The sequence below is a fragment of the Calliphora vicina genome, chromosome 2 (assembly GCF_958450345.1).
Source record: "Calliphora vicina chromosome 2, idCalVici1.1, whole genome shotgun sequence".
In the NCBI taxonomy this organism is placed as follows: domain Eukaryota; kingdom Metazoa; phylum Arthropoda; class Insecta; order Diptera; family Calliphoridae; genus Calliphora; species Calliphora vicina.
The window spans coordinates 136,123,111-136,140,286 of record NC_088781.1 but is presented as its reverse complement, the minus strand read 5'-3'; the positions used below and the strand labels follow the sequence as shown (position 1 = coordinate 136,140,286).

Below are 17,176 nucleotides of genomic sequence, written 5' to 3'. Positions count from 1 at the left end.
ATTGTTTTATAAGAACATTTTTTAGATTTTTTAGATTTTTCAAACGAGTAACCATTTAAATTTTATTGATTACTCATTAATCGTTTTGAGAAATCTCTTTGAAATTTTAGTTTTATTCAATTATTTTCTATTAAATATAGTTTTAAAAGTAAAAATTTAATGGATTTTTAAACGATTACCCATAAAAATTATGACGGTTACTCAATAACCGTTTAGAAAATTCCACTGAAATTTTTATTTTAAATTATTTTCTATTAAATAATTTTTTTATTAACGACATTTTCTAAATTTATATGATTTTTCAAAGAGTAACCATTAAAATTTTAGTGATTACCCAGTAACCATTTAGGACATTTCAATTAAATTCATTTTACTTAATTATTTGTGTTAAATTACCTTTTTAAAATTGGAAATTTCTATTTTGTTTTATTTTTAAGCGAGTACCCATTTAAAATATATTGGTTACCCAGTAACCATTTTAGAAATTAAAAAAAAATAATTTTATTTCATTATTTGTTAGTGAATTATTAATCAAATAGCGAAATTTTATTTATTTATGTGGTTTTCAAACGAGTAATCGTTAAAATTTTAGTGGTTACCAAGTAACCGTTGAAGAAATTTATTGAAATTTTTTTAATTTCATAATTTTCTAGTAAAATATTTATTAAAAAGTGAAAAATTTAACAAGTTATGGTTTTCTTGAACGAGTACCCATATAGAGTATAATGGTTACTTAGTAACCGTTTAAGAAATTTGACTTTAAATCGTTTTATTTAATTACTTTTCAATAAATAATTATTTCATTGGCAGAATAAATAAAAATTATGGGATTTTTCAACGAGTAACCATTACAGTTTCAGTGGTTACCCAGTAACCATTTAAGAAATTTTATTTAAATTTGCTTTATTTCATAAATTTTTAATGAATTATTGTTTCATGAATGAAATTTTTAAAATTTTTAGGACTTTTCAACAAGTAACCACATAAGTTTTAATGGTTACTCAGTAACCATTTTGAAAATTTTATTTAAATTTGTTTTATTTGATTATTTTTTCTTAATTAGTGTTTGATATAAGAAATTTAAAAAAATTTAAGAATTTTTTAACGAGTACCCATGTATTTTATATGGCTAACCGAGTAACCGGTTTTGCGATTTTAATTAATTTTGAGGTTTAGTTTATTTTTTTATTTTTAAAAGGTAAAATATACTGAATTTTGAATAAAAAATTAAATGGTTACCAAGTACCCGAGTACCCATGAAATTTATATGGTTAACCGAGTAACCGGTTTTGAGATTTTAGTTAATTTTGAGGTTTAGATAATTTTTTTATTGTTAAAAAGTAAAATAAACTGAATTTTGAATAAAAAATTAAATGGTTACCAAGTACCTGAATACCCATTTATTTGGTTAACCGAGTAACCGGTTTAGAGATTTTAGTTAATTTTGGGTGTAGATTATTTCTGAATCATTTAAAAGTAAAGTAAACTGAATTTTGAACAAAAAATTTAAATGGTTACCAAATACCCGAGTAATTTACATGGTTAACCGAGTAACCGGTTTTGAGATTTTAGTTAATTTAGGATGTAGATTATTTCTGAATCATTTAAAAGTAAAATAAACTGAATTTTGAACAAAAAATTTAAATGGTTACCAAGTAACCGTTTGTTGAAACTTTGAACTCTCGATATTAAATTTGTATGTTTTTATTCTTTGATGTTTTTGTGGTGGATTTGTTAACATTAATTAAAAGTATTGATGTTTTTATTTAGTTTTTTTTTGGTTATGAGAGTCAGACAGTCGTTATAATTTTCACATACAGGCTGTCTAACTAAAGACCTTTTTTGTTTTTGTTTGTGGTGTTTTATAGTTTTTAGGGTGTGTATTGATGGATTTCAAACATGTATGATGTATGAAAAGGAATTTTTGTTTTTTGTTTTGCCTTAACGCACAAATTCCGGAAGCACACCCAAATTATCGTTAATTTCAATTCCATGTTGTAAATTTTTTTGCTGTGTGATAAATTTCTGTTCAATATTCCTTAATAGTTAAAATTTTTTGTTAGCTAAGAACATTTTTTTTTGTGCTGCCACCAATTAAATTGATGGGAAATATTTTTGTGTGTGTGTTTTTCTTTTAAAGATTTATGAGCGCCACTAAATTTTTGATAGCGAATATCTTGAGCAGCTTCTTTGTTTTTTTTTTTTGGGAAGGTGGTTTGTATTTTTAAGTGGATTTAAAGTGTCAATTAGCGTCTTGAGAATAGTGGGGGAATTATGAAGATGCATTTGCAATAAATTATGTTTGCTTTATAAGAAAAAACCAAGAAGGTAAAGTGGCAGGAAATATAAGACCAGATGATTATAATTATGATTATTAATTATTAATAAGGGCTATAAATTTTGTAAGAGGAAAGAAGACCTAATTGGGTTAGACAGCAATGTGGTTTTTTTATTGATTAGTTTTTAATGATAGTTTTTGAACAAAATGGCATAAATTAAACACTTAAAAGGTAGGGAAACTTAATAAGGCCAAGGGATTTGAAGTGTAAATTTATGATTTTATGGTAAATTTGAATTTCTTTAAGTGTTAGAGGTTTTGAAATATCATAATTTGTAAACACTTGAACAAAATGGATTAAATTTCGAAAACTTTTACAAAATAATTAAAAATTTTGAAATTATTAAAAAAAAATTTTTTTTTTTTTTAGTTTACGTTTAATTTTTTTTATAACTTTGATATTTATTAATAGATTTGTTATATATTGAGTAATTGTAAAGCTAACAAATTAATATACTTATAATTGTAAAAAGATTTTAAAAATTTTGTTTTTATTTTGAAAAAAAATTAAATCAAAATGAAAAAAATTTCAAAAAAATAATATTTTTCTAACAAATATTTCTCGAGTTGGAAATAAAATTTTAAAATTCTTTTTAAAATTATGAAATAATTAACATGTTTACATTAATAATAGAAAATATAAACAAAATTGTTACGTAAATAACAAAGTTATAGCTAAAGTTTTAACATTGCCTGAAAAAAACAAAATTTTTATTTTAAAATTTTTCTTTAATTTTATCTATCTCCTCTTTTTAATCTCATAAATTTCCATATATGAACACCTTTAACTAAATTTTCTTTTCTAATTTATGTTAGTCAATTCATTATATGATGGCATGTCACAGACCCGCACTATTTCCATATAATCGTATAAGTATTTGATTTCAATCTACTACAAAAAACAATATCACAAATAAAACTAAAACAAAAAGAGCTGTACTCAACCACCAGAAAAATGTAAAAAATACCAAAAATAAAAAAAAAATAGTTTGATTAAAAGGAAAAAAAAAATAATCATGGTATATTGTCTGTTACCATTGAACCAATAAATTACACCCAAAGAAAATAATCAATGTATAGTGAACGTGATAACAACAACAACAAAAACTTTTAAATGGAAACAAATTACCCTGGCCATGCACACAGAGATAGCTGCATAACTGTCTGTCCGTCCGTCTGTCTGTCCCATCTTGCTTTACAAATGTTTAAATTTACACCCTCGTTGTTGCCGCAAAACAATAACAAAAAACACTAAATTAAACACCAGCAAACATTAAACGCTACAACAACAATATTAAATTAACTATTACCAACATTAATAAATTACAATAACAACCGTTATTTAAGCTAAAAACCAATTTGGGAAATCTCCTACACAAAAGCATTTTAAGGGAATTTAGAAAATGTTTAAAACAAATATTTGAGGTTATGACACATATTTCTTTATAACTTTAAGAAAATTTCAGGGATTTTAATAGTTCTTGCGTTTTAAAATACTGAAAACAATAAGTATTTAATAATAGCAAAATGATTTTAAAAATCTTTTACTAGGATTTAGAAAAATATAAATTTTGAGAGAAAAAAAAAATTAAAAAATCTATTAAAATTTTTGGTTATGACACATTTTTGTTCATAACTTTAACAAAATCTCAAGGATTTTAATAATTCTGGCATTTTATAAAGCTCACTATTACGAGGATTTTATAATAGCAAAATCATTTTAAAAATCTTTTACTAAGATTTAGAAAAATATAAATTTTGAGGGAAAAAAAATTCCAAAAAATCTATTAAATTCCAAAAAATCTATTAAATCTATTGCACATTTTTGTTCATAACTTTTAAAAAATCTCATGGATTTTAATAATTCTTGCATTTTGTAAAGCTCTATACTGTGAGGATTTAATAATAGCAAAATGATTTTAAAAATCTTTTACTAAATTTTAAGGAAAAAAAAATAAAAAAATCTATTAAAATTTTAGGTTTTTGCACATTTTTGTTCATAACTTTAACAAAATCTCAAGGATTTTAATAATTCTGGCATTTTATAAAGCTCACTATTATGAGGATTTTATAATAGCAAAATGATTTTAAAAATCTTTTCTAGGATTTAGAGAAATAGAAATTTTGTGGGAAAAAAATTAAAAAATGTATTAAAATTTTAGATTTTCATACATTTTGGTTCATAACTTTAACAAAACCTCATGGATTTTAATAATTCCTGCATTTTATAAAGCTCAATACTGTGAGGATTTAATAATAGCAAAATCGTTTTAAAAATCTTTTTCTAAGATTTAGAAAAATAGAATTTTTGGGGGAAAAAGATTAAAAGATTTATTAAAATTTTAGATTTTCACACATTTTGGTTCATAACTTTAACAAAATCCCATGGATTTTAATAATTCTTGCTTTTTGTAAAGCTCAATACTGTGAGGATTTAATAATAGCAAAATTATTTTAAAAAAATGTTGCTACAATCGAAAAAAATATTTTCCAAAAAAAAATATTTTCCAACTCTTCTAACAAACTTAACATATTTCCAAAAAACCCTCATCATTAGGTCTCAACAAAACATTATTTCCATACAACTAAATAAAATTTGTTATAAATTAGTTGCCACATTATCTTGCAACGTATGACAATACAGCACATGCATGCACAAGCCTGTGCAAGCAAGCAGCATTTTGTTTAACGGCCTGTTTTGTCTTAAGTTTTTGTGCACAATTTTGTTTTATTGATACGGGGCATTTATAGCCGTAAATTATACTCTCACCGCACACTCTTGTTTTGTTTGCCACATGCAAGCAAATATTTTTATTTCTTTTTTGTTTTCAAAAAAAAATTTGCAAATTTTTGCTTCACAAAATATATGTCAAATGCATTATAGCTGCCTATAGAAAGAAAACAACCATTTAGAAAAGATCGTTGTTGTTTTTTTTTTGTGAGATATTAAATTTGAACAAAAATTTTGTATATTGATTGCATTGTTTTGAGGCTAAATTTTGTTTAGTTTTTTTGGGATTTATCTTCTAAATATTTTCGAGAGAAAATAATAAATTGATTTGTACATTTCTTTTTGGAAAACGATAGGAATTAAATGATTGTGGGTAATTTTGTAGATATTGATAAAATTTGTCAGTTAAAGAATAGAGAGAAAGTTGGGTAGAATTTTGAAAGTTTGATAGATTAAAACTGTCAAGCAGGTTGGAATACTAACGCCCCCTTTCAAACACTTAATATTGTTAAAAAATTCTTGATTTCTGTGAATTACTCAAATAAACTAAAGAATTCCCCTACAGCTTTAAATAAACTCTCTTCAGAACGACTAAAATCTAAAGAGTCAAAATTATAAAGAACTGGCCAAATTTCGAAAGTTTTATAATAATTTCAAAACTGTTCAAAAAAAATTCTGATTTGTTAATACGAAAGTTTTGAATGGCTTCACTTAACTTAGTTTCAGGGGTTAAAATTACATAAACCCTGTTTAAACTTAGTTTAACTAGACTTAATCAAGTTTAAAAACTTATTTCTACTTTTATATAACGTACGAAAACTTGTAAAGCTTAAACTGGAATTTCTTTGGTTTAAACTTAGTTTAACTAAGAAAAAAATCTAAAATTAAGGAAACTAGGCTCAAATCAAGTTTAAAAATGTATTTTTGCTTTAAATAGGATTCAGATCTTACTATTTTAAACAAGTCATCTACACTTAGTGCTTAAACTTGGATTGATTTGGTTTAAACTTAGTTTAACTAAGAAAAAACTTAAATTAAAGAAACTAGGCTCTAATAAAGTTTTAATATTAATTTTATTTAGGTTTCAGATGTTACTATTTTAAACTTAGAGCTTAAACTTGAATTTATTTAACTTAAACTTAGTTTAACTAAGGGAAAATTAACTTTAAGCGATTTATTTTGGTTTAAAATATTTTCCCGGAAAAGTGAATTATATTGCAACTCAAAATTGTTTAAACATTTTAATATTTTATAATTTTCTAAGAATTTAAACTTTTATAATAAATCGGGTTTAAACTTCTGTTAATCGAGGCAAGTTTGAAGACTTAATTTTACTTTAAAGATTTAAATTGTTGAATTTAGTACTTAAACTTGGATTGATGTGGCTTAAACCAAGTTTAACTACCGCAAAACTAAGTTTAAATGTTTCTACTTGATATAAAATATTTATTCAATTCGTACTAATTGTCCTTAAGTTTCAATATTCTATAATAAATTTCCTAAGAATTTCAAACTTCTATATAAAAACTCGTTTTAAACTTTTGTTAAATTAGCCTTAAATCAAGTTTAAAAAATTATTTTTACTTCAGAGATTTAACGGTTTAATTTAGTATTTAAATTTTGAAATAAAAAATTAGACTAAGATATGCTAAAGCTAAGCTAAGTTTCTTTGTGAAAAATAAATGAAATTTACACTTCAACAGTTTCCTACATTTTGTACTTAATCTTGAATTTATTTGGTTTAAACTTAGTTTAACTTAGGAAAAACTAAGATTAAGTAATTTAATATGGTTTAAAATATTCATTCTATGTAGTTAATGAAATTCAAAATCAAAATGTTATAAAAATTTTAATATTTTAAAAAAAAATTCAAAACGAAAAATTTCAAAATTTTGAAAATTCAAAATTTTTTTGGATTTTATTCAAATATAGTAAATTGTAAACAAATTTCAGAATTTAAAAAAATTCTAAAATTTATTTTTTTTTTAAATATAAATTTGAAAATTTTATTTAAATTTCGATTTATTTGTTTTAAACTTAGTTTAACTTGGGAAAAACTAAGTTGAAGTGATTTAATATTGATTAAAATATTCATTCTATTTAATAAATGAAATTCAAAATTTAAATGTTATACAAATTTCAAATTTCAATTTGCAAAAAAAAATTTTGGAAAAGTTTTATTAAAAATTTAAATGCAACAAAATTTTCAATATTTCTTTTAAATTTTATTCAAAAATTTTATAAAATTTGGAACAATTTTAAAGTTTTATTAAGAAACAAACTTTTCAATATTTTTTTTACAAATTTTATGGAAATTTCAATATTTGATACAATTTGCGTGTAAATTATTTTATTTTTTTTTTAAATAATTGCCAAAAAATATATAAAATGAATAATTTTAACATTTAATAAAAATTAAAATTTTTGGAAAGTTTTATTAAAAATTTAAATGCAACAAAATTTTCAATATTTTTTTTAAATTTTATAAAATTTGGAACAATTTTAAAGTTTTATTAAGATTTAAGTGAAACAAATTTTTCAATATTTTTTTAAAAATTTTATGGAAATTTCAAAATTTTATACAATTTGCGTGTTAATTAATTTTATTTTTTAATTTTTGTTAAAACCTATACAAATTGTATAATTTCAACATTTTATAATAATTTAAGAATTTGTAAAAAGTTTGAAATTTGTTTTTTTAAATTTCATAAAACTTACAAATTCAAAATTTCTTTAATGTGAAAATTTAATAAATAACATAAAATTTTATGCAAAAAAAATTCATTGAAAAATATAAAATTCAAATTCTATAAAAAATCAATATTAAGATTTCTAAACTATGAAAATTCTTTAAAAATTTCAAAATTCCATTTAAAACTTCCACCTATTTGTAAAAATTCCTTAAGAGTTCTATAAGAACTCTTTCACTGTTGTTATTTACTCAAGTTTTTAACTCAAAATTTGTTTAAGTTTTGAAAACTTTTGTTTATATTTCCTGGTTGCTTTATGATGTAAATCGCTGTGTAAAAAGTGTTTAATAATGATTCCCACGATTCCGCTGCTAGATTTTTGTATTATTGAATATTTTTTTTTAAATTCTTTCACATATTTGTTCAAAATTTACTTTTGCAGTAAAACTTTGTTGTCTTCTGGGTTTCTTCTTATCTCCATGATAGCGCAATATTTAAACGTACTATCTTTACGTAACACTTTGATATCAAGTAAAATTCTGATAAGAATTTTATTGAATTAAAAAAATACTCTTTCTTAACACTTTGAAGCAAAAAAAAAAAAATTAACATATTTTTTACGTCATTGTTGCTTTATTTTTTTCGAAATAAATAAATTAAGAATACGAATTTTAATTGAGTATTTTTTTGGTTTAAATTCAGGGCTTTCAATTTATTGGTGGATTATTTATTGATGAATTTTGTTTTTGAATTTTTAATTGAGTTTTTTTTTTTAATTTTAGTTGATTATAATTCCTTTTATCTTTAAACCGGTTTAATTTATTTATATTTTTTTTAAAACTTTGTTTCCCTTAACATTTTGTTATTATTATTTTTTTTTACTTCATTAATTATTTATTATTTTTATTTAAAATTTAAATATTTTTCTTTACTATTTATTCCCATTTGTTTTAAATATCGTTCTATTACACGTTTTTTTTTTTGTTGAAATTTTTTCCTCAACACACATTTTTATTCATATGATTAGACTAGAGCTGTTGGCAATCAGTTAAATAAATAAACACTTGTTTTTTAATTAAATGCGAAGCGCCAAAACTTACAAATACAACAAATTATAGCCTTTTAACGTTTATTTTTCTTTTATTATTTTTTTTTTCTTATTATACATACAACGATCGTTTGCTACTTGAGATTTCGAGTCGTAACAAACAAAATTTTCAAACACAATAATCCGTTACACTGTTTTAAGATACACGAGTGTTAAGAACGAACTAACTTCATACGGAAAGTAACACAACAAACGAACCTCTCGAAATATAAATGATCTTGTAAATTAAAGAGCGACAGATATAGAGAGGGAGAATGAGAAATGCACAAAATGTAAACAGAGTGGTTTTAATACACACGAAGAGAACTAATAAGTGGTGGTATGTTTAGCAACATGTTGTTAAACAAGATTTTACAGTCATAAAAAAATGATCGTTATAAATGGTGTTTAAAGGAATTTAAAATAACAAAATTAAAAGAAAAATTTAACAAAGTTTTTTTGCTTCGAAAATGTCGATTTTTGTACCAACAAAACGTCATATGCGGGAAGTTTTGTTAAATGAATAAATGAATTGGTTGGGACGTTTAGCATCACTCGCTTTATAGTCCAGATCGTGCCCCGTCCGCCTACTATTTGTTTCGATGCAGATGCAGAATGTTCTCTCTGGGATACGCTTCACTTTGGAACGATATTGGAAATTTTGGTGAACATTTTGGAAATGTTTAGCAACATTTCTTAAATGTTGGTAAACTTTTTGAAAATGTTGCTAAACATATTGGAAATGTTGCTAAACATTTTGGAAATGTTGCTAAACATTTACGACATGATGCTAAACATTTAAGAAATGATGCTAAACATTTAAGAAATGATGCTAAACATTTTGGAAATGTTGCTAAACATTTTGGAAATGTTGCTCAACATTTAAGAAATGTTGCTAAACATTTATGAAATGTTGCTAAACATTTATGAAATGTTGCTAAACATTTATGAAATGTATTTAAACATTTATGAAATGTTGCTAAACATTTAAGAAATGTTGCTAAACATTTAAGAAATGTTGCTAAACATTTATGAAATGTTGCTAAACATTTATGAAATGTATTTAAACATTTGTGAAATGTTGCTAAACATTTAACAAATGTTGCTAAACAATTAAGAAATGTTGCTAAACATTTAAGAAATCTTGCTAAACATTTAAGAAATGTTGCTAAACATTTAACAAATGTTGCTAACTATTTAAGAAATGTTGGTAAACATTTAAGAAATGTTGCTAAACATTTAAGACATGTTGCTCAACATTTTGGATATGTTGCTAAACATTTAAGAAATGTTGCTAAACATTTAAGAAATGTTGCTAAACATTTAAGAAATGTTGCTAATCATTTATGAAATGTTGCTAAACATTTAAGAAATGTTGCTAAACATTTAAGAAATGTTTGTAACTATTTTAGAAATGTTGCTAACTATTTTAGAAATGTTGGTAAACATTTTGGAAATGTTGCTAAACATTTATGAAATGTTGCTAAACATTTTAAAATGTTGTTAAACACTTTAAAATGCTGCTTAACACTTTAAATGCTACTTAACACTTTAAATATTTCGAAACATTTCAAAAATGTTGCTAAACATTTTGACACGTTTTTTGTGTTTGATTTTAAACTTTCTTATTATTTTCCTTATTTTAAAGCACTTTTTTATATATCTAAGTTATTATGAACGTTTTAATGTTTTAATTTATTTCAAATAGTTTATAATTAAACCATTATTTTATAAACAGTTTTTTAAAAGTCCCTCCTTTAAGTCTTCTTTTCAACACTAACATTAACAATTATTACTTCAAACTAATCACTCGAAATTGTCCTCCCGTGTAATTACTTTTAATTTTTTGTTTTAACAAAAGCCAACCAGCCACACATTTTTGCACTATTTCTCTCTCAGCCTTTACACGTCAAAAGCTGCTGCGGAACTGAATTTGAGTTAAGCCAAAGCGAAGAGACAGCTTCCCCAGCGCAAACATCCCAAAAAAAAAAGTCAATAACATTTTATTGTTTTTTCGTTTTCATAGCATCTTCTGTAGTATTTGCCAAAACTATTGGCGCCTAGTTGGCGCCATTTATGTAACGACATTAAAATTGAACATACAGCTAAAAAAAAAAAAACTCAACTGAACTGTCTGTGAAACACATTTTTTGCGCATTACCAAGCAACAAACTGCTTTAAATACAACAACAGAGTTATTCCCAGCTCCATAAACAATTTGCCATTGAGCTAAACTTATACATATGGCAACTTTGCCAATCTAATATTGTTGGAGTTTTATGATTCAAGCGTATAAAAACATGACAATTTATTTTGCAAAAAAAATAAGAAAAATTTTTATAGAAATGAACTAAATATATGACTGATTTTATTTGCAATATGATAATTTTGTAAATGACTTAAATTTCCTCTATTTGGGGAGGGTGGTTTTTATTTTTTTTGCTGTAGTATATGCATTGATTCAAATGTGTCTAGTTAGTGTTGCAGACTTTTAGGCGCCTTTAGTTTAAATGTTATTTGTAGTTTAAAAGGAGTTGTTTTTTTGTTGTTATGTTTCAATGTTTGATGTCCTTAAGCCAAGAAGTCATTGGAGCAGTTCAAAAGTTGTTGTTCTCACCACAAACCTTGACAATAACTTCATGATAAGTAGAGACAAATTTGAGATTTTGGCTCTTATATAAAAAAAAATCCCTGATAATCAAAGTTTATGTTGTTAGTGTCTAGTAATCATTACTTTTAGTTATAAGGTTACAGGGTTTGTTTTGTATTTTTTTTCTTTCTCTCTTGTCTACTTGTTATACATATTCTTGGCGCCATGTCGTACAGAGTTAATGTCCTGCTATTATGATTTATTTATGGTATAGTAATTCCTTTTTTCTATAAGTATACAATTATAGGGCGATATAAAAGGGTTTTATTATTATATTTATCTTCTAATAAGACATTTTTTTATATATGTAGATTATAGTACAAAAAATATTAGAGATGTTTACATACCACACAATATTTTCTTGATTGAAAATGAAAAGGATAAAAATAACTTACCTAGAAAGAGAAAAAGAAAGAAAAGTTTAAGAAATATATAGCATTAATATAAAAAACAATCGATAGTATGACAAAGAAATGGATATTATTAAAGTTATGCTCTAAAATGTAAAATGTTTAATTTTAAAATCAAAAAATCAATATTTTGTGTATTTTAACAAATGTTGCTAGCAACATGTTGCAGCAACATTTAAACAAAAATTACTAGACCTATTTCTGCTTATTAATACTAAACAAAACCTTAAAAAATTAAGAATTTGTGTCAAATTTTAAAATGTATCTAGCAACATGTTGCAGCAACATTCAGAAAAAAATCTCAAACTTATTTCAGATTATTATACTTAAAAAAAACTTAAAAAATGGTGGATTTCTGGCAAGTTTAAAAATGTTGCTAGCAACATGTTGCCGCAACATTTTGGAAACATGTTTCAAACTATGTCTGCTTTTAAATAATATGTAAAAAGTTAAAGATTAGCACAGTTAAAGCTAATTTTAAAATGTTGCTAGCAACATGTTGCTAGAAAAATAAAATGTATATTTTAATAATAATGAAAATTATACTAAACTACTGGTCTGATTGCTATAAAACTTGGAATATCAATTGCGAGAGAGGTAAACATTCAGATGTTGCCAGCAACATGTTGCTAGAGAAATATTTTTTTTTTCAAAACACGGTTTTTAATTATGAAAATAACTAAAAAACTAGGTTTAAAAAATGTTGCTAGCAACATATTGATAAACAACAACAAATTTATTTAAATAATAAGTAATAAGTGAAAAAATATTGAAATTATAAAGATTGCTTAAAAATTCTGTAATTTTTACAAAATAAATAAATGTTGCTAGCAACATGTTGCAGAAAAATTTTAAATTTTTTTATCAAAAATGTTACTGTTTTTGAATACTATACTAAATGTTAAATTTTGGTGCATTTAAAATAAATTGTGAAATGTTGCTAGCAACATGTTGCAGCTACATTTTGTAAAATATGACAAAAACATTTCTGATTTCTAATAATAAACATAAAGCTAAAATTTGATGGATTTGCTTACAATTTTAAAATGTTGCTAGCAACATGTTGCCAGAAAGATTTTATGTATACTGTAATAATGTTAAAAAAATACTTAACTGAGGCATATATAACGCATATAACTTGGAATATCAATAGCGCGGGATGTAAACTTTCAGATTTTGCTAGCAACATGTTGCTAGAGAAAATATTTTCTTTAGAAAGTTGATTTTAACTACGAAGTTTTGGTATCGAAAATCAATTTAGCAACATGTTGCAACAACATTTATATATTAAGTGTTTTCTGGGAATATTATTGGATTTTATTACCAAATACAATAAAAATTTGTTTGGCAACTTGTTCTTACTCAAAAATATGATTCATTTATCAAACCATTTTAAAATGAAGTGTGAGTGTTCCTGCGTCTGCGTTAGTACTACTAATTATTTAAGTGGTCACCTACATGTTGTTTATTTCTGACAGCGAACAGTGACAGTTCTCATAATACTTGTAATAACATTTTGTTGACATTAAACTAACTAATCAAATCTTAAGCACACAACAACAATGTCAAAAACAAAACAAATAAATAAATGCAAAGCCGACCAAAAGACCCAAATGTGAGTGAGTGTGTGCAACTCAAAATAAGATTTATTTACTACCAAATAAACACTTGTTAAAATGACAGATAATAACACATGTCAAATAAAAGCAAACAATAAATGAAAAAATACACAATAAATTTACTATAGTTTTCACTAAGGTTTCTTTTGAAATAAAGTGCAGGGGACAGACACCAAGACGGACAGCTAACCTTGCAACATTTTAACTTTGTATTGAATATTTTGGTTTCTTTCAAAAGGTCTATATAAACAAACATACAAAAAGTAAATAAATATAAATTTCTTAAATAAATATAAAGTATTAAACTCTGTTATGTATAAACAACCTATTTACAAGATTGAGGACACAATTTAAGTTTTATATTTTTGGATTTGTAAATATTTAAATTTCAAATTAGAACCTTTTGCTGATATGAAAATGTTACATAGTTTTAGTTTACATCATAGGAAAAATGGTTTTGTATAATGGGGGGAAACAAATCAAGGTAATGTTTTGTTGGAAATTGTAATAATTTACAAAACGTTTTTTTTATAATTAACTCTAAACACTTGTGTCAATATTGTAGAGAAAATGTTATAAATATGTTTTATATTAAATGATGTAATTGATTTGAAGAGACTTAAGGTGTTAAACAAGTTTGAAATTGGTTTAAGAGCGATTTAAAATTAAATATTTCTTTGAAAAAGGTTTTTGAAACCTCCAAAATGTTGCTGAGACTTAAGCAACATTGTTGAGAAACATTTAAAATGAGTCTTATTAAAAAAGAAGATTAAAAGTTAGTTTATAGGGAAATATTCTTAAAGAAAATGGCTAAAATAGGCTTAGCAACATTTCAAATGTTTCTAGCAACATTTTAAATAATGCCTAAAAATATGCAACAAGTATTAAACATGATTTTACTCACACAGAGGACTAAAAAATTTGCTTCGCAACATGTTAAATGTTGATAGCTTTTACACAATTAGACAGTCTTTTAAATAAGTTATTTAATGATAATAAAAAGCTTTTTGAAACCTCTAAAATGTTGCTGAGATTTAAGCAACATTGTTGTGAAACATTTGAAATGAGGCTTATTAAAAATGAAGATTAAAAGTTAGTTTAAAGTGAAACATTCTTAAAGAAAACGGCTAAAATAAGCTTAGCAACATTTCCCATGAGTCTAGCAACATTTTAAATGTTGCCTAAAAATATGCAACAATTATTAAAAATGATTTTAATCACACAAAGGATTAGAAAATATGCTTCGCAACATGTTAAATGTTGATAGCTTATTTACAATTAGGAAAAATAAGTCTAGCAACATTTAAAATGTTGCTAAGAGTTAATAACTTAAAAACTCCTAAACTATTTATCCGATCGTTATAAAATTTAAAATAACAATAGAAGAGGAGATGAGCTTTCACAATATATTTAACACAGATAACATATTCAAACTCAGCGGGCTCTACAATGGGCCAAAGTAGGGCACAATTAGGAAAAATAAGTCTAGCAACATTTAGAATGTTGCCAAGAGCTAATAACATAAGAACTCCTGAACAATTTATCCTATCGTTATAAAATTGAAAATAACAATAGAAGAGGAGATAAGCTTTCACAATATGTTTAACACAGATGTCATATTCAAACTCATCGGTCACTACAATGGGCCAATGTTGACTACCCCAGGTGCGAAAAAAGATAGCAAAATTGTTTGTTTTTTTTCTTAAATTAAAGTCCATTTTATTGCCATTTTATTTAAATGAAATAAAAACTTGAAATTAATTTTACATTTTCTTACAAAATGCCATTAAAAATTACAAAGTTTTTTTATTTTACGATTATTTTTCTTTCATTTTTAATTTGTCATGGCCCTTTGCCGTAAAAAAGTAAATAGATATTAAGTCTTAAGATTGCTAGTACTTTTTCTTTAAAACATTTCATAATAGAAACTGCTTCTACAAAAGAAACTTTTATTATACCGGGTTTTTATTTAGACGAAAAAGTCAAGTGCAGTTTTTTTTAAAAAAAAAACTTAAAAAAAACTGATAAAGTTTTTCCTACAACAATAACAATTTGCTGTATTTATATTTTTATCGTTTTTGTTGATAACGTTACAAAGAAAAAGTTTGGTTTTTAGAATTTATTAGGGGGGAAAGTTTGTTGGTGACTCTGTGATTTAATTAACCAGAAATTTTTTGGGAGTACAAGAAAATAAATCTGGAGAAAAAAAACTTAAATCAAAAATGAAAGTAAAGTTTTTGTTTAAGGCAATTAATTAAACAAACAAAAACTATTTAATGGTTTTCAAAAAGTTTTTTTTTTAATAAATAAAATAGGTTTGATTCGTAGAGATAAGATATTAAGAAAACAAATTACTGTTTAATAAGACAAATAAAGCGAACCTTTAAAATTTGCCGAGAATTTTCTAAATATAAACATTTAAACAAAAATTGTTTCAATCTATAGCAACTCAATAAATCGTCTCAGCAGTGATACTAATTTTTAGGTTTTTAAAGTTAGCAACAATGTTGCTAAACAATTTTTATTATCCGAAAATACTCATTTATTTAGAGTGCTTTAAAAATATATAGAAAGCAACGCTCGAACTTTAATTGAGCAAGTTTAAACTTAGTTTAACTATTACAAATTTAAGTTTAACTATTTTTTGTTACTCAAATTCTTTGTAATTTATATTATTTATATTAAAATCATTATTTTTATATCTTAAACTTAAATTTTGTGAGTTTAAACCTAGTTTATCTAAAGAAAATGTAAGTTTAACTATTTTTCACTGCTAAAATGTTTTTAGTCTAGTATATTTATATAGCAATTGAGATTTAAATTTCTTAAACTTAGTTTTAGAGAGTTTAAACCCAGTTTAACTATGAAAATATCAAGTTTATCTACTTTTCCATTTTGAAATATTTGTAGTTTATTTGAATTTTATTGGTTTCAACTTAAACTTAGATTTTCTGAGTTTAAACTTAGTTTAACTAAAAATAATTAAGGTTTAACTATTTTTTTATGTCTTAACTCTTTTGAAATAATGCATAATATATAGAAATCTGCATAGAATTTCTTAAACTCAGATTTTGTGAGTTTAAACCCAGTTTAAATGCAAAATTTAAATTTTTCATTTAGAATGATTTTGGAATATTTTTGTTGAAATTGCTATTTTTGTACTGCATAGTCTCGGGTATATGAAACTTACTATAAGCTAACTTAAACTTAGTTTAGCTATTAAATAAATATGTTTTAAATTTTTGCTACTCAAATTTCTTTACAATTTATTTATATACATTAATGCGTTAAACTTATATTTTTTGAGCTTAAACCCAGTTTAATTAAGAAAAACTTAAGTTTAACTATTTCAGGTTTGTGCTGTAGTTTATTATATTGATATCTATATGAATTTCTTAAACTTTGGTTTAGTGAGTTTAAACCTAGTTTAGATAAGAAAAAGTCAAGTTTAATAAAATTTTTATTCTGAAATGTTTTATAATTTAATATATTTTTAAAGGAAAGAATATTTCAATTTCCTAAACTTTAATTATGTGAGCTTAAACCCAGTTTAACGAACAAGAAATCAAGTTTAACTATTTTTTTGTATTCAAATATTTTAAGTCTTTAATATTTATACAAAGTAAAATATTTAGATAACTTAAAGTTAGA

At 23.9% G+C, this 17,176-nt stretch overlaps 2 protein-coding genes across 6 annotated transcripts in view; both read right to left on the bottom strand.

Moving 5' to 3' along the window:
* Nucleotides 1-17,176, bottom strand: part of LOC135952210 (protein CNPPD1) — a 526,375-nt gene that overhangs the window by 83,811 nt on the left and 425,388 nt on the right. The window lies entirely within an intron of this gene.
* sick (sickie) overlaps nt 1-17,176 on the bottom strand; it is a 234,646-nt gene that overhangs the window by 68,071 nt on the left and 149,399 nt on the right. Inside the window, exon 1 of one of the 5 annotated variants that reach the window (XM_065502053.1) lies at nt 8,930-9,215. The exons of the other annotated variants lie outside the window; for them this stretch is intronic. The gene's annotated coding sequence lies outside the window, so the exon portion shown is untranslated. Of the gene's footprint in view, nt 1-8,929; nt 9,216-17,176 lie in introns of those variants that run through there. 5 annotated transcript variants of the gene reach the window in all.